The sequence below is a fragment of the Taeniopygia guttata genome, chromosome 17, assembly GCF_048771995.1.
Source record: "Taeniopygia guttata chromosome 17, bTaeGut7.mat, whole genome shotgun sequence".
Lineage (NCBI taxonomy): Eukaryota > Metazoa > Chordata > Aves > Passeriformes > Estrildidae > Taeniopygia > Taeniopygia guttata.
In genome coordinates this window covers 5,250,193-5,273,919 of record NC_133042.1, presented here as the reverse complement: position 1 = coordinate 5,273,919, position 23,727 = coordinate 5,250,193, and the positions used below count along the sequence as shown (strand labels likewise).

Genomic DNA, 23,727 nt, shown 5'->3' with positions numbered 1-23,727 from the left:
AGCGCCGCGGGTCAGGGGCTGTGTGGTCACTGCCAGGGCAGGGGACGGGGCTGCAGGGTAAGGGGATGGGGCTGCAGGGTAAGGGGATGGGGCTGCAGGGGCTACAGGACCCCCAGGAAAAGGGGACGGGGCTGCAGGGGCTACAAAACCCCCAGGGCAAAGGGATGGGGCTGCAGGGGCTACAAAACCCCCAGGGCAAAGGGATGGGGCTGCAGGGGCTACAAAACCCCCAGGGCAAAGGGATGGGGCTGTACAGGCTACAGGACCCCCAGGGCAAGAGGACAGGGCTGCAGGGTAAGGGAATGGGGCTGCAGGGGCTACAGGACCCCCAGGGCAAGAGGACAGGGCTGCAGGGTAAGGGAATGGGACTGCAGGGGCTACAGGACCCCCAGGGCAAGGGGATGGGGCTGCAGGGTAAGGGGATGGGGCTGCAGGGCACAGGGCAGGTCCTGCGAGGTGCTGAGCAGCCAGCACAGATCCAAGACACTGAGCAGCCAGCACAGATCCAAGACACAGCGTGGATCTGCCATCAAGGCTGAGCCTCCCCAGGAGCTCCTCCACAAAGGTGTCCTGTGGCTTACTGCATTATCCCCTGAGATGGGGAAGGGCTGAAGCACCTCACAATTGGGCATGGGCACGAAACTCACCCACTCCCCATTAAACAGCCACAAACAGGACCCCACATGGAGCCAAGTACCTGAACTTGAGGCTAGAGGGGAGTGATGTTACATCACGTTCAGACCAGAAAAGTCAAGGACCCACTGGCCTGACTCAGCAATGCAGGATTTTACTCAAAAACCTGACCTCAGAGCATGGCCAAAAGTTGAGGTTTCCACCATAAATCAGATCTCCTATATGACATCTTCTGCTACCATGAATGCTAAGGGCTTCTCTCCCTTAATGCATATGTTTGGTTTAGTTGTGGTTGCTTGCTGAAGCTGTGGTTTTCCATCTCCCAGTTTCTATAGGCAGAAGATTTTATTCATACCTTTGCTCTGAAGCATCTACGTTTTGCTTCCTTTCTCAGTATGGCAGATGAAGTTTTAAGCAGAGACAGCAGAACAATTTGAAACAAGCAGTGTTAGTGGTTAACTAACAGCTTCACAGCTCCTCTGTCCTCCAGAAAACCTTCTCAGAAGGGTGCAGCTAAGTTACACATCCAGATACTTGTAAGAAATTCCTATTCACAGTAAAATGTGTCTCAAACTCCTCTGAAAGCCCAGGAACTCAGATCACCCAGCTTTGAGGACTGTGACTTTAGGGACAACAGGCAGTGACACAGCTTGTCAGAAACACCATAAAATCTCTATTTTTCTTAGCTATTTTTTCCCCCAGCTGTTCTTTCCATGTTTCTCAGTCACACATTCCTCACTGAGAAACATATTCTAGCCATGCTGAAGTGTTTAAGATAAAGCTTTAATCAATTAAAAAAATCCCCTACTTTGCAAATAATCGTGGGTCAATCCCTCTGCTGTTGAATACACCTTAGGTTCTCCTGCTTATTTCTACCTTTTCTCTCTTCTGAATGCAGCAAATATTTAGTAAACTCCCTTTCCCTCAAAAAAAAAAAAAAAAAAAAAACAAAAACCCAACAAAAAAAAAACCCAAAAAAAACCCCACCAATAAAAACCCAGAAAACCCAAAACCAGAACAAGGCCTGGCTTTTCAGAGAGAGGGACAAAAAGGAAAGGAAAAGGATGTGCTGCATCTTTTTGCAAAGATTTATCCAAAGTCGATCTGCATGGGTAGTGGGAAAGGACTGATGATGCTTCAAGTCCTCAGCATCTCACCAAGGACCACCACAAAACTCACTGACAGCCTTATCCTCAAATCCTCTGCCCATATTTGCTCCAATGAACATTTTCAAACCAAACACATGCCTAAAAGCTTTGCTAGCACGAAGACATAAATGTATCCCAGCAGTAGGAAAAAGGGAATTGCTTTAAAACAAAAGGAAACCCGACATTGCTGAAGCCAAGACTTGTGCCAAGTGAATTCAGGTTCAAAAATTAGACCTCATTCTTCAAAAAGAGAAAAGCCACAACATATGATCTGAATAGAAATATATTTAGCAGATTTATTTTTTTCCCCTTCCAAATTTAAATAGAAGCCATTTTAAAACACTAAATAAACTGAAGTGAAACGGCACAGCAGTGAAATGTAAAAAGGGAAAAAAAAAAAAAAGAAAAAGAAGGAATTGGAATTGAATAGTTTAATTAGCCAAAAAAAAAAAGTACAGAGGAGGAGGAAATGCCACCAGACAACATAGAGAACAGGGAACAGAACACTTGCTTTTGACGAAACACACTCTTAAAAAAAGCAGCATGTCATTACAGTGTGAATAAATACAGCATCTTAAATATTCACCCATATTTAGCCACTTTCCAGAAGAACCAGTGCCCGCCTCTCCTCAGGAGCTGTATCTTGGTTAACATCAAGGCTCTCATTAATGTAATTAATGGCAGGCAGGGGCAGTGGTGTCCCAGCTGCCCCGTGTGACACAGTGCCCGGCCCCAGGGCAGAGGATCCCAGCCTCGCCTGGAGCCACCAGCCCACTCTGGCCTGGCCTGGAGGACAGCACTGAGTTACACTTCAATCATTTGCACCTCTGCCCAAGTCCAAAAAGTATCCTGGATCACTCACTGCCCCCAGAACTCACAAGGAATTACAGGGGTGGATTTGGATATATTTAGATAAATACTCCATTCAGGTTTAAAACCGTGGCATAACCAGGCAAGAAGTGAAAACCACGGCACCGGAAAAACTTGTGGGAGGGATCAAACAAACACACGAAGGAAAGGTGGGATAAAGAGCCTTTCACTGCCTGCTGGGCTGAGCATCACACCCAGCCTGGAGCAGGACTATCCAAACTTGAGCCCTGCCTAGGAGTTGCTGGAGCCACGGGAAAAGGGAGCCAGGCTGTGGGGAGCAGCCCTGCCAGGCAGGGGGATGGTGCCAGCGTGGTGGGAGAGCTCTGCAGCCCCACATCACAGGGAGCAGGGCATGGGCAGGGCTGGAGCCACAGCTGTGAGCCTGGCAGGGACAGGAGAGCCACCAGGAACAGCAGAGGGGCTCATCCCAGCCCACGGGGACAGGAGAGGCACCAGGCACAGCACTGGGGCTCATCCCAGCCCACGGGGACAGGAGAGGCACCAGGAACAGCACTGGGGCTCATCCCAGCCCATGGGGACAGGAGAGGCACCAGGCACAGCACTGGGGCTCATCCCAGCCCTCACACGGGCACGGCACCCTGGCTGCTGGGCTGGCACTGAGATGGTTCTGCCAAAGTGGCATTTCTATCCCTTTTTTTTCCCCATACTTGGCTGCAGTGCTCTCTCAGGTATGTAATTCTCTGCACAGGATTTCCTAATCCCTACACGACTTTTCTATTCAGATCCTGCATTTAGCATGGCACTTCTCACATCCATAAGCTCTACTCAAATGACTGGCACTAGTTCAAGCCCTGGATTAAAGTCTTCCCTACCCTATAGGGACCTGGCCGTGAGCAGAAACCTGCTGAAGAGCTTAATTTGCCTGCTGAGAAGTCTCACCATCCACAGCAGAGTCAAGATCTCAAGGAAGGCAGAAGGTGGCCCAGCTGGGATCTGGTCAATGGATGTTCCTACTTTGGTCTCTTTGGCTTCAGCCATCACTGCAAGATTAGGAGGTTTCTGCAGAGGATCAGAACGTGCAGCACTCCTGGTTTGAGGGTTTGCTGTTTGACAGCTATCCATGATCCAAAAGCTGCTGTGGGTTGTGTTTCTCATTCCCAGTGCACTGTGGAAGGTATTGATTATAGAGGAGCTGTACAGAAAACTTGAAAATAATGTATGTAACAGAATTGCTGCTGGGTTATTCCCCCCCCCTCTCCACAGCCTTCCTGACAAAGCCATTCCTGTCCTGTGCCACCGGTGGCTGCCGGTGACATGTTTGAATTTCTGCTGCAGCCTTTTGATGTAAAATGTTTTAAATTCTTTTTGGGAACACTAAAGGCTTTTGTCTCGTGGCCGGTGCTGTGGGGATGCCACGTCTGGCAGAGACTGATCTTTCTGTGCTTTCCAAGTGCACCATATCACATGGGGCTGCCCAGCCAGCCGAGAGGTGGGAATGGCTGTTAATCATTAAATGGAGCCCTTTTCCACCGCAATGAGAGGGAACACAATGCAGCCATACGAGTCCAAACCCACCCTCCCCATGGAAAGGCTGCCTGCTGATTACAGTTCTGTCCTACCCTCCCATTTAGGCATTTGGAGAGCTACAGCTCTACAGGGTGGCTGTGAGGTGATTGCTCAGCTGATGGCAGCAGCAGCGTTGGGCTGACAGGTCAGCCCCAGCAGTGTAATGCATCACCAGGCTTTGACAGGAAGATATTACAGCTCCTAAATCCTGACTGCCTTTAAGGTATCAGGCAAAGACTGCCTGGTTTTGTGAACATCCCTTTATTTCCCTGTTTGTCCATGCCTTCTCTCTCTGGTTTAGGACCTATTCAGTCACTGGTGCAGGTGGAAAACACTGGAGAATCAACACCACTAGCCAGTTTGGAGATGTATTCTCCAGTCCAAACACCAGCCCAGGCTGTTCTGCTGCTGTGGCACAGTGTGGTGATCCTACATTTGAACAGAATACCGAGACCTGTTTCCCCCTTTTACCATGAAGGGGGAAAAAAAATAACTCACCATGAAATGCCCTCTGGGCTGCTGCACACGAGGAGCAGCTCTGCCTGTCTGGAGATTTGCTAGTTAAGTGCAGCAATGCATCAGCAAGCACAAGCACTTTTCCCATCAGTGTGCCAAAGGAGCTTGTTCATGCCATGGGCTCAGGGAGGTGGTTGAGAGCTGTCCTGGATGAGTGCAGGCAACATGAGCTCACTAAAGAGACAGCCCATCTCTTCCTGATGAAACAGAGCCACCCCGAGAGTGCCTTCCCCCTCGGCAAAGGAACCAGCACATTGAAGTGCCTGCTGATCTCAATAATTTCCTGCACATTAAGGACAAAAGGACAACTGCCACTGTGGTTGCTGCTGCTATGACAGCAATTTACCATGGCAGGGAGCACACACCACTGTGTAATAGTTCGGTCTGAATTCTGCAGGTCACACGTGCACAGCCCTTATGACTTTAGGCAGCAGTGCCTGGTCCTAGAGTGGTCTGCCAGGGTTCTGGATATCCCAGTGACACTGTGCAGGTGTGGCTCAGGGCTTGTGCCACAGCCCTGCACCCACAACACACAACTGATGCAGGAGAGATGAACCTGACCTGCTCTGAGCACTCTGGACAAGGACTTGGGAGCTGCAGGCAGCAAACGTGGGAAGGGACAGCTGTGGAATCACTCCAGATGCTTCTGGAGCAGGGATACTGCTTGCTCTGAGGATGAGGAACAAGCCTAAGGATGAGAACATAGTGCTGGGGGCAGCTGGAGCTCATGTGCACACCCAAGCAGCCTCAAGGCAGAGTTCAAAGGGAGATGGAAATCAGTACAAGATCTTGGCCTTCAAGAGAAGGCGGTGTGCTACAGCACAAGTGCCTGGGACAAAGGTTTTGTGCAAGACAGAAACTAAGCCTGAGTCAGATTCTGAGTAGTTTCAGTGGGAAAGGGAGAGGAAAAAGAGGTTAAAAAAACATCAAAGCAAATGTTGGTCATAACAAAAAGTTAGGGTAATAATATTTAAATCCAAAAGGTAGTTTTTCTACTGTCTAAGCAAGATATATTCTTTGTTTCCCACTGCTGTGTCCTGTTGCTGGGCAGCCTGTGGGAGCAGTGCACTGTGCAAAGGGAAATCATACCTGCAGGAAGAAGCTGAAGTGGAAATGGTAAGTCCAGAGCAAAGTTAAGGAAGGGTGATACAAGACAGATTTGAGATGAGAATTTCTTAGGCTCCACCCTGCGCTGGGCTCACTAATGACAACAGAGGAGCTCCTTCAGCAGTGACAAGGATGAGGCAGCCCTTGCACAAACACACGTGTATATTAAGCAAAAGCCTGTACTCTGCTACATCCTGAGCTATCCACACCAAAAAGAAACTGCAATTTGGTTTGTGCAATCAGAGTAGTTTTAAGATAGGACCCAACCATATCAAGGAGTTGCTGAACCCAGTCTAAGCCACGACACACTGCTCCACCACCACCTCCTTTAGCAGTGGGGCTGAGCTGCTCCTGTGAGCAGCTGCTCCCACTGCTGTGATGGAAGTGCTGAGGCTGCAGAGAGGGGTCTCTGCCTTCCTTGGGGGCTGTTTGGTGCTGGTGCCCGGGGCTGGGCCAGGCAGCTCTGCCCTGAGGCTCACACGCCAAACCTGGATCCCAGCAGGGCTCAGCTTTGGCTTTCACTGCTCCAGGGACCTGCAGGGTGACCTGAAGCAACTTAAACCATTGCTTTTGTGCCATTATTTTCTTGTCTCTAAAGTGAAGGTTCTGATATAGATCATCTCATGTGTAAAGAGGTTTAAGACCTTCTGACATCAAGCACTGCCCGTGGCTGTTATTCCTGCACCTCATGCAGGAGCAAGTGCAAATGTATTTCCCAACCACTTTTACACTCAGCACAACCTGCCATCCTCCAGATGCACAGTTCATTAGTGACTGCTTGGTTTTATCTGGCTGTAAAGGCCTGTGTAAAAAAAAAAAATAAAGCCCTGCTGCTTAAACATGCAATTCAAATCCATCTCCTGGAGCAGAGCAGACAGTTCCTGGTGCTTTATCTGCACTGACTGAAATGCAATCTGTGCCACTTAGAGCAGAACAATGCTCGATTTCTTCATATTTCACTCAAATTGTTAACACATAAAGCAGAAACACAGCCCATTTCCACAGAGAAGGTCTCTTCTGACATACTCAGTGTGTTAACCCAGAGTACACAAATCTGCTTCAAAGCTAATAGGCTTTTTTTTTCTTCCTGCAAACACATTTCTCCACATCTGCACACTCTCACTCTCTCTACTTCAACAGCAATAGTATTTGGTAAAGCTCTCCAAACAGGACCCGCTGCAGAAAGGCTGTATTTACTGATGTTTGGGTAAGAACTAATAAGAGACCTGGTTGTGTCTCTGTTCCTAAAAAAAAAAAAAAAAATCAAGTCAATATTTATACACCCACTGGTGAAATAAATCCTGCCTTCCCCAAGAAGAGGGAAATAAAATGAAGTGATTGAACTAGGATTTCATGGAAGGGGACTTTGTTTCCTTATTTGTTTTCAGAATTCAGGATATGTTTGGGATTAAAAAGATACATCTATATTGTAATATGAATGCAATTGTACTGTACAGAGCCCATCGGAGCAGCTTCACAGTGGGATCTGTCACTGAGGATCAAAAAAAAAAAAAAAAAGGGTGCAGGGAGATGATTCTTAAAGGTCCAACCCCAGACCTTTCTATGACTCTATATGTTCTGTGATTCTGTGATATTTCAGAAATGTAGCCAAATCCTCATTTGCAGCATCCAGTGGCATCACTGTAGACAAGCCTTTGTACAGACCAGATCAGGACATTTTTATTCCCATTTCCCATTCTCCCAGAATCTGTGGGATTGGTGGGTGACAAGAGCCTTGTCACCAACTAGAGTTAGCTCAGGGTCAAGTTCTACACTGCAAAAACCAAGGAAAAAAATGCTGTTTACTCTCCAGTTTCTTAGAAAACAGTCAAATCCCTCTTCACGTGGAACTTTCATTTGTGTGTCATCAGCAAAATTTTCCATTGGCAAACTCACCACAGGTAAACAGAGTTTATTTTTTATCACTGTAGTCTCCCTTCAGAGCCAGCCTGTTACATTGCTTTTCTCTGGCTTTTCTTCATTATTAGCTATGATTAAGCTATTTCATGTGTAGCTTAAAAAGGGAAACTTTCAATCTTATTCTCAGTGTATCTTGAGATGCTCCTCTCTGAACAGCTCTGACTCTTTTCCCATCAAACCCCACATTTAGCACACAAACCAGACCAAAACTCGCTGTGAAACTTGCATTAATCAGCAGAATGGGATAAATGAGACTATTTATATTTCACATCTCCAAAAGCCTTGAATAAGCAACAATATTCTGTTAATATTCTTGCCACTGGCTGTGCCCCAGGCACGGAGCAGGTTCAGTATTTGCACCTGACCCCTCGTAATTAAAAGGCCAACAGTCATTAACTGATGTGGGTAATGAGGCTCTGCCTTCCTCAAACCAACACAGAACATCCTGAACAACCATCCAGCCATTGTCTGGTGAACAGGTCATTAGCACAAAACCCCCTTACTTTGATGTCCCCAACGTGCCTTTCATCACATCCTAAAAGCAATTCTTAATTCTGAACGAGGGTGTTCTCTGCATCACCCCAACTCCAGAAAGTAAAACCAGACCGTTTGTGAGGGTTCCATTCCCATCCCCGTGAGAAGCAAAGCAAGGAACCCGTGCCCTCCCTGCCCTTGACACCACTGCTCTGGGAGCCACTGGAAAACTCTCCTGTCCTGCACACATATTCAGCAAAGGGACCTTGTGCAGAAAATAAAGTTTCTCTGTATTCTTCACCCCTTCATCCTGAGCTGGCTTTTAATTTTTTTTTCCCCTGACATGCAATTATTAAACAACAGGAACAAACTAGCTTCTGGGTAAAACTTCCCCCAAAGTAGTTGAAAGACAGCAAGGAATGCCAAGATTTCTATTTCCCTCCTTTTTTAAAGGGGAAATAACATTAAATTTAAATATTTGTAAATGCCACTGATTAGCATTTTATTTTATTGCTTTGATTTAAAAAATTATTTCTATTTTTCAGTCCAACAAAGACCCCCTTTCCCTGTAGCAATGCTAGGAGGGTACTCTGCTGAAAATTATAGATTCCAGAGTTTGCAAGAGAACCACAAAGGCTTAATTATAGTTATTAACATTCCAAACACCCACTGAAGGCCTGATCTTCCCTTGGCCAGAAATAACCACAAAAAGTGGAGGTAGAAAACTAACATCAAACCACCTGAACAGCTGGTTACTGCAGGGGGGCACGGAGAGAGGTCCTGGTCCCCTCCTGGGGGGACACTGGTGGGGCTAATGCTGTCATCCCACTGGCTTCCTTAGGGGGATAAATCCCCCATCAATAGGGCTGCACAAGGTACCCCTTTCTCCAAAAAAGGCTCTGAAGGAGCTCCTGACTCTGCTGTGGGATTAAATCCCTGTGTTCTGCATTTTTAATGCATTTCTGCTGCTTCCAGACCACATGGGTGCACCCCACACTCCTGGAGGCCTATGGAAAAGGTGCTGGGTGGAAGGAAGGCTTTTCAGAGAGAGGTGTGACACTCCTTGGAATTAGAAAATCCTTGGAATTCCCAAATGCCTTGACTGCTGTCCCCCATCCCTGTGTGCTCCCAGATCCCTCAGCTGCAGCCCCATCAAAGGCTGAGTGCCTACAGAGATGCTAAAAGGGTTCAAAAAGGTGAAGCATCTCTGGGGTGATCCCAGGGAGCCTCCTGAGCACCATTCTCTCTGTGGGATCCTGGATGTGCCCAGTGGCTGAGGCTGAGCACACTGAGAGCAGGGCCCGGGTGATTTATGGGCACTGCTGACACAGAGCCCCCTCAAACCCACAGCACGGCCTTGTGACAGCCTGGGAAAGGCAGGGAGGAGCCCGAGGTGGAGGCACAGCAAGGACCTGGGTCACTGACACATGAGAGACTGAGCCAGAGCTTGGGAGGCAAAGCACAGAGCCCCCTGCATCAGCCCAGCCCAGCCTCCTCTTCCATTTCCATGGCCCCAGCAGGGGAAGGGAAGTCCCTGCTGCTGTCCCCAGGGTGTTCTCTGAGGGGATGACAGGGGAGGTTGTTCCACCCGGGCTGCCTTTGCCCCAGGGCACTGCTCAGCATCACCTGCATGCAGCCAGCCAGGGCAGAGCTGCCAGGCTCCACCACCATCCCCTACTCAGACCAGAGCAAGGGGGTCGTGCAAAACCCACAGGGAAGCTTTAGGAGCTGTAGGAATAAACTGCTGACTGCAGGAGCCTGTTTCACACTCAGATCCTGCCCCTCTCCACGGGGCTGTAGGGACCAGAAAGTCCAAGGGAAGAAGGAGTGACCAAGGCTGGGTGCACTCCATGGCAGACTGGGGCACTGTGGGCCAGGAGGGTCATGGCTATGAGGAAGGCAACTTCAGGCAGGCTTAAATTCCCTCCACTTGTGTTTTTTTCACCAAGAGATGTTGCCTTTGCCTTGGCACTGGACAGCAGGGCTGTACCTGCAGCTCAGGGCACTGCCCCCCTGCCAGCAGCCAGTGGGATTCCATCCCTGCTCCTGTCACAAGCTGGGATGAGAGCAGCTCCCTGGCTGGCCCCCACAGGGTACACAAAAAGCTTTTGTGACCAGGGGAAGGTCGGATTAACCCTTTTCTGAACTCCAGGGCACGTACACCCAGGAAATTTGTCACTTAGCATCACGGCCCTGTGCCCATCCCATGCCCTCACTGACCCCCTGAGTCACAGGTGGCATCTGCAGCCCCGGGCACAACCAAGAGGCTGATGGAAAACTTCTGAGGAAAGGAGACAGGGAAGCAGAGACCTTCCCAGAAGTGTGATACCAACACAGATCCCGTGGCTACAGCAAATGCTTGGTGCTCCCATTTACAAGAGTGATCAAATAAATCTCCTTAAATCTAGGAGAGAGAAAGTAAATGGAGTAAAAGCTAAAATTGAGCAGGCTGGTTATTGAAAACAGCAGTATTATACTTATTTGTTTCTCCTCTCCTGTGCACCAGCTTTTGTCCACTGAATAGCTACAGAATTTACTGGCATTATTCCTAATTTTACAATGATTTGGAAGAAGAGGAGACAAAGGCAAGCAAACAAAGCTAATTGCCTTCAGTGTTTTGTTTATCTGGGTTTTGTTCAGCCAAACAAAGAGGACGTTCAGGTCCAAGCTGACTGTGGAGCCACAGATCTCTTTTGCTTGGCTGGTCTGTTTCAAAACAGTTTGCAATTTTGGCATTCAGCATCTTCAGCACTACCACTTGACACTACTTTCTTATCTCCAGCCGGTCACTATAGAAACTCTGGTCACTCCAGCCACTATTACTACAGATTAATCAACCTTGCTAAGCCCCTCCAAAAAAGCAGGATGTCCTCCATGAGCCAATGCCTTGGTCATAAAAAGAACAAAGCCAGCAGGAGATTAATCACTGGATGCTATTTCCAATGCAAGAATCCTAGCAGGACAAGCCCCAATTTTAATAACAAAGCTATGCATTGTCACCCATCCATACCAGCAGGCTTTTGTTCTTGGAGCCAGGGAAGAACATGCTGAGCACAAATGTAAATAATATGGCAAGGAGAGCATGCTGCTGGCAACACCCCCCAGAACATGGACTGCAGGAACCACAACCAACCAGTTCTGCCAGCTCTGGTTGCCTTCCCTGCATCTCAGATTTCCCAGCGCAGTCTGAGGCAGGCACAGCAGGATTTCCAGGCATCAGGCAGAGGAGAAAAGCAAGGAAGAGGAGTCTGGGAAGGCAAATCCAGCCTGCCGTGGTTGCTGCAGTTGTTGGAACACAGATGTGCCAAGAACTGAGGTGTCCCATACCTGCAAGGCCCTAAGAGAGACTCTAACAAAAGATCCCCAGATGTTAAATGTGCTGGTGAGAAACAGTCCCAGGTGTCTCCACAGGTCTGTAAGGACTGCAGGTGGGACCTGAGAGCCTTCAAGGAGCTGTACAAAAGAAAAAGGAGATTTCTAACAGTGTCACCTGTCCCAAAGGGACAAAGCCAGCAGGATGCAGGGTTTGGGAACAGCCTGTGGTGACACAGAGCACCAACAGCTCAGTGCAAGGTTTAGTCCTTGCATGTTCTCAGCCGGGGAGCAGTGGTGCAGGATCTGTTCTCTGCTACTAATCCTTAGGTGTGTGCAAGAGTAGAGGTTTCCTAAAGCTCAGGAATTTGTGTAACGTTTTCTCATTCAGAGGGAAAAGGTGTTGGCAATAATTTCCGTTTCTAGAAGGAAAAATGAAAAAGCAAAGTTTGAGAACCTTGCTGTGCTCACTGCCTTGAACACCTTCTTCAGAATGATTTAATGCTTCAGGTTACATTGGGATCTTGGGAATAATTTGTAAAAGTCAGGCTCCTAGAGGTTTTTATGTTTCTAGAGTACCACAGGCTGCCCTGTGACATGAAATGAAGGGTACATTTGGATGAGCCTTTTGCAGTGTCCAGACAAGGAAAAGGAGCCTGACTTGCTCAAGGCTTGCTGCTCAGTAACCAGAACTGTTACAGTGCTGACTCTACAGGAATTTGCCATTAATCCTTCCAGCTCAACTATAAAAATATGCTTTTAAAAAAAAAATTAATTATTATTTTTATGTTTGCACAGGCTATCCTCAGAGTGGGCTCACAAGGAGCACAGGAAGGTAAGAAACAAGGAGAAGTCAGTGCAAACAGTTTGGGAGGGACCCTTTGGAAATCAGGCAAGGTTCAAAGCTTTCTCTTTCAAGTGGCCTTCACTCTCCTCACATCAGGGAGGGAGCACAGAGGAACTGGGTCGCTGAATCCAGGGACAAGTCAAACAAGCAAAGCTCAGCTGAAAGCCCCAAGGCTGGCATGTCATGATCCTGTTTCCAAGGGGTGAGTTTCTGCTAAGCTTGACTGAAATGTGAGCAAGATGGGCTTTAAATAAATGAAGGGGGTGGAACACATTAAACCCTGCACAACTTACTTTTGAATTTTGAGGAAAATGAGAAAGAAAAATTAGGTTCAAGGCATTGGATAACCAGACCCCCATTTTGCTTTGGGATAGAAGCCAGGAGGGGAAAGGAGAGCAGCAGCCCACTCTAAAGTCATGTTGAACTCAGACCTGCATTTGACAAAGGGATTTAGGGTCCTTGGTTAGTTGTAAGACTCTTAAACCCCAGATTTCAGTAACAGAGTGAAAATTAAACTCTTAATCTCAGTTTGTAAACACAGACAGAGGCAGACATATAAATGCCAAAGACTTTAAAAATGACTGGGTCAAGGTGCTTCCACTTTTGTAACTCTACTTGTGATCTCAGAGAAAAATCCCATTTCCAAAAGCACTCCTCATCTGCATGCAGAAATTGTCTTATTCATAGCAAAGGGTTTCCTACACCAAAAATTAATAATTAGCTACACTATGATATTGCCTGTCTTCTCTAATTATCTCTTACCTTTTCCTTGTGGTTGTACACCATTGATAAAATGATGCTCAGTGTTTGTCAGTCTTACAATTTGCGATTCCTCCTTTTTCTCTTACATGAAACAGGCACAAAAGCACAATGCTTCAGCACAAGCTAAGGTCACTGTCATTTCCAAGATTGTTGCCAAGGTGATGCTCTCTTCGCTCCTTACAAATCACCCCCAAAACAATTGGATGCTCCTCTAGTTTGACTGGAGTCAGGGGGGAGGGGACACGACAAGGCAAATGCCTTGAAAATGCCTTGGCAGGGTTTGGGAGATCCCTGCTCCTGCCTTTCCTCCTTCCTTTCAGCCAGGGGAAAAACCCAGACTCTTCCTGGTCAGAGCATCTCAGAGCAGGCACTGACAAGGGTTTACCAGAGCTCAGAGATCCCATGGCAAGAGACATTCACAATGGATTTGGGAGGCTCAAAATAGACCTTGCACCTTCTTCCTGGATTTGCAATACCCGTGGTTGCTTTAACAGATGCCTCTTCCTCACTTCTGCATCACTGTGCTAATCTTTTTCACATTACTTACATCTTTGCCTCACATCCTTTGAATTGCAACAGATTTATTTATTTTTAACTCGTTTTTATATGACACACACACCAACAGAAATGATTAATTTCCTTAGGACACGTGTGCATACAGCAAAGTATATTCCCACTATTTTGCACCAAAAGAAGCCTCGGCTCATCCCAGCTCCTTTCATTATTCCACACTTTATAGAAACTCCAAGAACCCAACTGGGACCTCTTTGTGCTCGACCTGGACAAGTGCAGAGAAAACATTCCCAGCACTCAAAACTCCACAAGTGAAATTCTGAGGGGAAGGAGAGGGAGGAGAGGGCATTAACCCCAGCTCCTCACATAAACCACACCTTCCACATCCCACCTCACTTCCCTTCCTCATGGATGAAGCAACCTTAGGAGCAACCAAAGGGCTGGACAAGCTGAGCAAGCCCTGCACAGCAGGTTTTTAGTGCACTGAGCACTAAAAGAAACACTGGTTAGAACCTCTTCAGGCCATCACATCACATCACAGTGATTTCTCCCTGTTTTCACATCAGTATGGCAGGCTTTGCACACATCAGCCATGTGCTGAAGGGAAAAAGTTCCCACAAATCTGCCTTTTTATTTTTGGAAAGGGTCTGACAGAACTATCAGCTTCTATCTTTGTCCCACTCTCCTGGGGAAAACCTCATTCACAGTAAGCAGAATATTTGAAGAACAGCAACTAAGAAGCAAACAAAACCAGTAAAATCTAAAGACAGAATTGATTCCAGCATCACAGAAGTTCTGCTGCTGGGGACAGCAGGGATGCCACAAAGCTCCAGGCAGTCACTGGACCTTCTGCAGAGCTTGTCTGGAGCTCGTGGCTTCACCACACATTCACTGACTGTGGAGAAAAGCACGGAGCTCATCCACGGTTCCTGGCCCTTGGCACATTCCTCCCTCCCTGTTCCAAATTAGGGACTTTCTGCTCACTCAGCAGAAATTAGACTGGTTTGCTTTAAAAAAAAAAAAAAAAAAAAAAAAAAAAAAAAAGGCAATTATTTACCTCTGCTTTTGCTTCTTGTGTGCCAGGTGAGACCAAGAGCAGAAAGCAGAGAGGTAGAGTTGGAGAGTTAGGGGAACTTCCAGGCATCCAGCTTTCACTGCTAGCAAAGGTGCAAGCTGTAAAAACTCTGTGGAACTCTAGGTTCCTCTGCAAGCATCTTAAGAAAATCACTAGAAAGCTTCACTCTTATCCTTGAAATCCAATTCCATCCTTAAACTGCAAAAATGCGTACCTGTCTTCAATTATAAAGGACTGTCTCTTGTTAGCAGTTGGTCCTAAACTTGCCATGAACTAGAAAGGATTAAAACATTGTCTGGAGACAAAAAAGAAAAAAAGAAAAGAAAAGGCATAATGCCCCAAAGGATTATTTTATGGTTTTATCTTAATATTTCATTACTTTAGCAGATCTTAGTTAAGTCTTCAGACACAGGGAAGTGTTTTAGGATTCCTCCTCTCTTCTGTATGAAAGCAAACTGGAAATGCTCTCACTTTGCCAAGAGCTGATTTTCTGCCTTTTCTCCCACCTGCATCCACTCCCCAGCAGACAGAGACAGCCCCGGCCCTGCCGGGGAGCAAGGGGACATCCAGAGGGACACAAAGGCTGCCCGGGAGCAAGGGGACATCCAGAGGGACACGAAGGCTCCCAGGTCCTCACGGATAATTAAAGCTTTAGCCATGGGTGCCCCCTTGTGCCTTGGTGAGTAACTCAGCACAACCGAGGGAGTCAAACAGAGCCCTGCAATGGTTTGGGTAAGAATGGACCTTAAAGCTCCCCTAATTTCCCTTTCAGAGGGAAAACTGAATTTCCATGGGGTTGGACTTCATGACCAAGGCCAGGTTGGGTGGGGCTTGAAGCACCCCAAGGTGGAAGGTGTCCCTGCCCATGGCAGCAGGATGTGTTTTAAGGGATCTGGATGAGTTTTAAGGTCCTCCCAGCCCAAACCACTCCACAATTCTGTGATCCAGCTGCTCCACGCCCGCTGCACACATCGGGTGAGGATGAGCCGTGTCCACCCTCAGTCAGAAGTACACGAAGGCTGTGCCTTCCTACCTCTCTCTCAGCAGCACCCTTCAAGCTCTCTAGCATTTTGGCACAACTAAAGATGGATTTTTCCACTCCCACTGCCTGGCAGCTCATTGTTGGGGGCTGTTTGTCTCTCTTCTGCTGCAGGAGGCCAGTCCTATCATTCCCAATCTGCCCTGCTCTGAATCTCACGGCAGAAAGGGGCAGAATAATTCTGTGTCTCTGAATCCAACAACAGTCACTCCACTGCTGAGCCTCAATCAATACTGTAATGGGCCTAATTTTCCAGCTTTTGATCAAAATGCCTTTAGAGCAGCACATCTTCAGACACTGCCTCTGGCATTCCAAAATAAGCAGAAAGAACAAGATAACCTTTGTGAAGCTTCTCTCCCTAAAATCTATAGCTGAAGCTATACAACCTCATTTTAGTTTTTCCTTAACCCAGCTGGTACATGAGAGTTGAGCAAAGCTGGATGTGAAATGGCTCCCAGCCTCTCAATTTGATTATTATCTTTTTGGGAAGGCATGGCAGTTTCTTCATCTTTAAGAGGATGAATGGATATTTTGTCTCTGAAACCCCCCATAGCGTGCAGATTCGACATTTGAAGTGCAAGCTAAATTTAGTTGTGAACAATCACACAAGTCAAAAGGGTCTGGCTTTGGGATTTCAATGAAGGCACAAAAATATAGAAACACTCTAAACCCCACGAAACTATTCTCCTGGTGTTTGAATCCCAAGTAGAGATGTCAGGGAATTTTAGGTTTTTTTTATAATTTATTCAATATTAACCAAACAGGCTTCTTTTACACCATTGCTAAAATAATTAGTATTTTTTCAAGAATCACCTACAAAGGTTAACTCTGTTGAATACAGATATTAAAATGTAGTTATTTCTCTGTCATTGCCAAAGTTAGTGCATGTTTGAATGATTTAGGGTTTGGCAGAACCTTACCAGGCTTCACTGCTCCAGTGCAGAAGGTGCAGTGAGAAGTTTTGGGATACTAGTTTCAAGATCCTATCAGTCAATACCACCATCCCTCCAGAAACGTGGAGATGCCAGCAGTAAAGATTCCCAGTGGTGTGTGGCACAATCAGGCTGTTCCTGTAGCCAACACCAGTGCTGAGAACAGACAATGCTCTGGGTACCATAAAGGCCCAAGGATTTAATGTTGAGTCAAAACTTTCTGATCAGTGTTCAAAGTGCCTTTCAGAAAAAATATGAAATGGGAAAAGGTAACTCTTCAGTATTCAAAGGCTGTGGAAAACATCCTGGGTTTGCTTCAGCTTTTCCTTCTCCAGCTGAAAAGCACTTAGAGTTGGGCACAATTCAAATACCTTTGGTTGACCCAAAGTGAAAAACTTTTAGCATGTACATAATTCATCTAGGACTCCTTGCCTAGTCAGAAATTACACATCTCTGGAGTCATTTTTCACAGTGCAGGTGCACAGCAGCTCCTGTGGGGATTATTTACTACCCACACACAAGACTCTGGACCTGCATCATCCAGAGCAGGATCATGTTCCTGGTGCTTTGGCTTCAGGTTAGGATCAATTCCCGAGGCAAAGCTGATACCTGAAGCACCCAGAATTCACATTTATTTGCATCTCTCCTGTTTGGTGAGGACATCAATAAATCCACATTGCAAGTTCCCCTTCCACAAAGGAGCAAACCATTTTCTGATATTTGCTCATGCTCCCCAGAAGAGCAACATCAGCTCAGGGGATTAAAGGGGTGACAGGGTTGTTCACGCTTAACAGTTGAGTACTTTGAAGCAATTTCAGAGATGTACACATGGATTTCTGGTCCTCATTAAAATTAATGAAAGGTTTGTATTCAAATGCCAGTGCTCCCGCAGAAACCTCACTCATTATGGCTCAGAAGTTGTCTCTGTCATACAAAACCTCTCAGGATGATTTACAGAGTTGTACAAGAGTTAGTTACGTTTCAAGTCACAATTATTATCTACAGTTAAATTACATATTGGGGAGGGGGGAAAGAGGAAGAAGAGGCTTCAGGACAGACAGATGGAGCAGAGTCACTAAAGGGGAGTACAGTGTTTTAGGGGCTGAGGCATCAACAGCACATGGGCTTAAGAAGCAAAGAGCACAAAACCAGCTGGACTGAGCACAGCAGAGACTCCTCAGATCCCAGTGCTCAGATCTTGTTTTAAAGCTCACAGAGCCAAAAAGGAAAAGAAACAGCAGCAGGAGTAGTGCAGCTCAGCCTCTCTTGCGCTCAGGCACAGAAAGAGCATCCCTAAAGATTTCTATTAACCTCATATTTTACACACACACAAGCTCCATTCCTCCCCCTCATATGATGATATTTTCACAGTATTCATTTCTCTGGCTCTGCTGCCAAAAGCTTCTGCTTCTCACCAGGCTCCTGCTCCCAGCAGAGTGGAATTGGGAGTGAAATGAATCCTGAGCAGAGTCAGGCACCAAAGATTGCCATTACCTAATCTTGTACCATTACACAAATGTATTTGCTAGGAATATTCCAAGGTTTTGGGAAAGGCTTACAACAGTTTGCAGTGTTCCTTTGCCCACCACGAACACTGCCTTTATCCATGGTGGAACCACATTTGCACTCCTACATGGAAAAAACAGGGAATTACAGTGAACCTCAGAAATGTTGAGGAAAAAATTTCTTCAAACTCTGAAAAGACTGGCTTATTATGTTATTACAATTCCCTGGAAATTGCTGTGTAGTCATCACTAGAGCATAAAATTTCATCAGAAGCCTCTGAAGCATTCCTGTATATGGATTCCAGGAGAAGCTTAAAAAAAGCCTCACATGCACAGAGGAGCATAACAAACCTCCTGTCCATCTACAGCACCAGAGTGTGCATCTGGCAACACAACACAACTTCTTGATTGTAGCCACTCACTGAGCTGATTTTTGATTAGGCACGTTGTTTAAACCAACCACAAACCCTTACAGCAAACCTTGGGCTGCCAGGCAAAGGGTCAGTCCCAAGGCTCAGCCCAACGTCACCAAATTCTTCCACTGGTTTTGGGCTGAAGTTCAAGTGAACCTCTAGATGGGGAGATGGGTTTCAGTTTAGAATTGGCAACCCTGCCTGATTTTATCAAAAGTCTCATGGCGTTGGCAATATTGCTTAAAACCCCAGCTCTTGGGATCTTGTGCAAGAAATCTGACTTTTGCTTAAAACCCCCAAAACCTCTCTTCCTGTGTAAGTGTCCTGCAGACCTGAGACGTGAGCTCTGCAGAATTATCCTCCGAAAGTCAGAGGAAAGAATGATGCATGACGTATCATTTAAGTGTCCTTGGTTTTGGGAAACGTATTGATGACTTTATTTAAACATCTGGTATTAATAGTGTGTTTCTGGAATCATTACATGAAAATTTTCTTTCAAAACCCTGACTTTAACTTGTTTGCTTTGAAATTCTGGATATATTAATGCAAAGGCAAACGCAAAAGGAGAGAAAGGGAAATGAAACAGCGGCAAACATTCAAATATTTTTAAAAGCAGAATGAACTATTTCCTCTCTCAAACAAACTGCTGCACTTATTTTGCTGCGGGCTGAGATATTCCTGACTGACCTACAGCCTCTAGAATGTGATAAGTTGAGCAGGACCTTGGAGTAAATCATCTTAAAGTCCTAGTCAATGATCTGCTTTAAAGCTGCAGACTGACTCCAGATAATCCCACAAAATCTGCACCAGCCACCATACCTGAGGTTTATGAACAGTGACCATAATTTAGGGCCCAACAGAGCTGTACCTGTGATCTCTCTCTGGCTTCCCTAACAGCAATTGCTTTCCAGCAGTGGTTTTATCTTTCCCTTTTCATCCTTCCCTGTCTCCCCCTCCCTCCTCACACAGTGGCTCTTTCATCTGCTCTCAATAGGTGCTGCTCTAAGTAATTAATTGAGTACTTAACAAGTGCACTTTCTAATTAAAGTAAATAAGCCTATACTCGGAACAGAGGCTCAGTGTTACCCAGCCCTCCTTCCTCAGGAACAGGGTATTATGGGCTCCACCTCCTCAGTGGCAAATTAATCAATTAAACTAATAGAGCAGAAGCAAAAAAAAAAAAAAAAAAAAAACCAAAAAAAAAACTCTCCCAAAAAAGTCTCTTCAAGCATGATTTAGAAAAATGGTTCTAAACCAAAGCAATTTCCAGCCTCGAGTCTCTGCATTCAATGAGATCAATATTATTTGGCAGAGAATCCGACTTTAGCAAGAGGGAAAACAAAAAGCCATAGATCTCATTTTCAAACCCAAGCTCCCATTTGGTGCTTCCAGTGCTCCTGGATGGATGGGGAGGAGGCTGGAGGAAGAGGCCAGGGAACAGAATTACAGCGGGATATTTCTGCTACCTCCTGTGCTGTCTAAATGACTAAACATGTCCCAGAATAACACCCAATATTGGGACTTTCCTCCTTCTTTAGGGTTACTTCTGTGCCATGAATCTGAGAAGAAAATTTATGGGGGTTGTTTGGAAAATTCCCATCTGTCCTCACCCTTGATCTGTATCTGAAATTTTATGTGGGTCTCCACCTCTGTTGTTAAACTCGTGATGATAGCCTTAATGTACAAATGACTCAAACCAGATGCATTTAAAAGCAAACTGGTTATTAATCCCACCACTTCCACTGGGTTAAGCAGGGACATTCACTGTGTCTTCCATGGAATAGGTCAGGCTGTGGAAGCATTTGCAAAAGCTGTGCTCAGCTGGAGGAGGAAGTCTGAAACCAGAGAGAACAGAGAGGTCAAATACAGCAGGCGATGTCCTGGCAGGCAGGAAAATCACTTTTTCTTATCCCCCCTCCAGTGTAACCAGTGAAATGCAGCAGCAGGAACTTGGGGATGATGGTGGCACCCACTTGGAGGGTCCACCTGCAACAAGAACAGCACCAGCTGCAATTCCAGCCTGTGAAAACCCAGGCAAAAGGTTGATTTCCAAAACAAATCAAGTTACACACCATCTTCTTCTATTACTGAACACCTTTCTGTAGCAGTAAGGATGAAACCAAAATCCTGAGCATTTCACAGTATTCCATAAAATAAATAAAGTCAAAAATTCCATAAAAATCAAATAAAGTCAAAAGTGCTTCCAAATCAGCATTTGAATTTATGTCAGTTTGTTTCCACAGATGGGCTGGGAGCAAAACTGTGTTAGTTTAGGCCTTAAGTACCTGAAGCTCATTAAGTCAAAGGAAAGCTTTGTCTTTCCTTGGATTTTGGACCAGCCTACAGGTTTCAATAGCCTGGACAGGAAGGAGTAATAGGAAAGAGGGAATAGTGGTGTATGGGGCCATGAGGAGTGTGAAAAGAACTGCATTTTGCATGAAATTATTCTCTGCTTCTTGTAAGCTCCTGGCTTTGAGCAGTTAGTCCAGAAATAAAGATTTGTTTGTGTTCTTCACAGTGTCGCCCTGTTGTGGATTCCAGAGAGAAAGCCAAACAAAATTGTGCTCTTCTCACTGCATTTCCTTCAGCCATAAACACCTTCATTTATGTATATTGAAAAAAAAAAAAGTGCAAACAAAAATGCCAGTAAAGTGCAGTTTAAATCTTATTTAGCTATGGGCAAAAATCAGCTGGAGCCCAGGCAGAACAGTTGGGCAGATCCTGGCTTCAAGCTCTGCCCTTTAATATTACTTTTATCTCAAGATTCTCATGTGCTTTGGTTTCATAAAAAAGTAGAAAAAAGAGCTCCCTCAAAAATTGGTTGGAGTCTGGATCAGCACAGCTGTCAGAGCTCATTTGTCTGCCAGCCAGAGCCCTTGGTACCACTCTTTCCCCCATATGCCACATGGCCTGGGCATTGGTAACAACAGCTGGCAGCACAGATGTGTCCACTAAAATAAAAAAAAACAATGTTTAAACTATTGTTCTTAAGAAATCAGGAATTATTTTCTCTGCATGAGACTCTTGGTCACACTCAGTTTTGTAGGGGGAAGCTGCTGTTTTTCAGCAGCTCCAAAGCCTCAAGTTACCCCTTCAAATAGAAATCCACTTGCCTTTCCTAGAATGAAAGCCAATGGAGAAACAATAATTCTGCTCCAGCCTGACATCCTGAGCCAGGAGAGGGAGCGAGGGGTGTGGGAGGGATGGAGCAGAGCAGGGAGCAATAATAAGTTACAAGTAAGTTACACTCAGAGTAGTGACCCCAAACCCACTGCACTGTAAGCAGGACATGAGAAGCATCATTTTAGCTGCATTATGTTATTAATTTGGCTAAAAGCCATCACCTTCTCCAGATTGTATTAAAACAACCATTTCCTACTGAAATAGCCTCTTTTTTTTGCCCAGCCAAATAATAAAAGCAGTTGGGTTTGGGGATGTGTAGGAGAAAAGGGCCCCCAGGTTTTTCCAGTTTTTAGGCCTGTGGAAACTTAAGAGAACACACACACAAAAGTGCTGAGAGTCCAAAGGGCTGCAGGGTTTGGTGCTTGTTTTTGTTCCCACCCTGCCAAGGCAGCAGCAGTTGCCTGTTCTTTCCTTCGTGCCTGGCTCTGGCAGCACCAGCCTCTGCTCCTGGTACCACCACAGGCCCTTGGCACCCCCTTGCAGGTCTGCTGTCCTGAGCTGATCCTTTTATTCCATGGCACTCACCTCAGATGGATTTCAGCTGGCTTGGTGGCCTTGCTATTAAAATAAAAACCAGGATGAATCAGCTCCAGTTTATATATGGAGAGAGTCACAAGCTTGCTGCTCCTGTTAGCCACTGTTTGTCCCACATGCCAAAATATCCACCCTTTTCTGGGCATTTCAGCCACCAGAGTCACCAAAAAAGCCCTCTTCTTCATCAGGGTGGGTGTTTTCAAAATTTATTTTAGCCCTTAAAGAAAATAATCCTGACTTCTCCCTCTCAACTTGCTCCTGAGAGCAGCCTCCTCACACTAATTTTATTATTCACTTCCAAGTTCTGTTCCTCTGGAAATCTTTTCTGTCCATTTGATGCTGAAGCAAAAATTCTTCAGTTATTTTTATTCTGTAAACACCAATATTTGCTCTTGCAGTGACCTAAAGAATCAGGATGCTCTTCAGTGAAAAGAAGGTCAGGAAGGATGGGAACTTGAGGTGGACTTCAGATTGTGCTAAGACCTCCTCACCAAACCCAGCAGAACAGGAGCATCACTTTGTTATTTTATTTAAAGCCTGTCAAACTCTTTGTGTAAGCCTGGTCCTCTTCTCTAGGCAGTTTTTCCTGCTGCCACTGAAACTCAGTTTTGTGATCATATGGAAATATGACATAGAGGTCTCACTCAAACCCCCCAAGAGTTTTGTTGCCAGAATCAGAATTTTCCTGCAAATCCCTCAGTAGTAGAAATACAGATTTGTTCTAACAGAGAAGCTTGAGCTGGCAGAAGAAAAGAGGATTATCAGTAAGATGTCAACAAAGCCACTGCATTAAACTGTGACACCTGGCCAGGACCCAGCAAAGGTGAAAAGGTGGCAGAATAGGTAGAATAGAGAGAATATGTGAAAGAAATGCTGTGAGCTCAATGCAGGTAACATTCACAGGATCCTTTCCACCACATTAAACTGCTATTGATGCAACTGAAGTGTCAGGCCCAGTACACAGACTGACTAGAGCTTGATAGCATCAATACAGGTGTGCAAATCAGATGTCTCCCTGGCAGGTAAACTGTGCAACCCATTGATATCTTGGAAAGCAATTGGAAAAATCTGTCCGTGGCTGTTAAATAAAAAAGGCACCATCACAAAAAAAACCCAAAACAAAACAGAAAACAAAAAACCCAAAACAAACCAAACAACAGCAACAACAAAAAACCTAGGCTGAAGTTACTGGAAAACAAACCAAGCATGTAGGAAAACTGTTGTTTTTACCCTCTCACTGGGGACAGGGCTGTGATTCTGGCCAGACTTACACTGTGAGTGCTCCTTCATCCTCAGGGTCTCTGACCCAGGGATAGGCTCTGTCCTCACTCCAAATCAGCATTGCTGATTTTTCTAAACAGGATTAAGGTCAATGCACAGCTTTGTGCTCCTGCCTCTTGACTTTGAAACCAGGACT

General features: G+C 45.9%; 1 protein-coding gene across 6 annotated transcripts in view; it reads right to left on the bottom strand.

Annotated features, from left to right (window-relative positions):
- COL27A1 (collagen type XXVII alpha 1 chain) overlaps positions 1-23,727 on the bottom strand; it is a 203,893-nt gene that overhangs the window by 144,006 nt on the left and 36,160 nt on the right. The window lies entirely within an intron of this gene.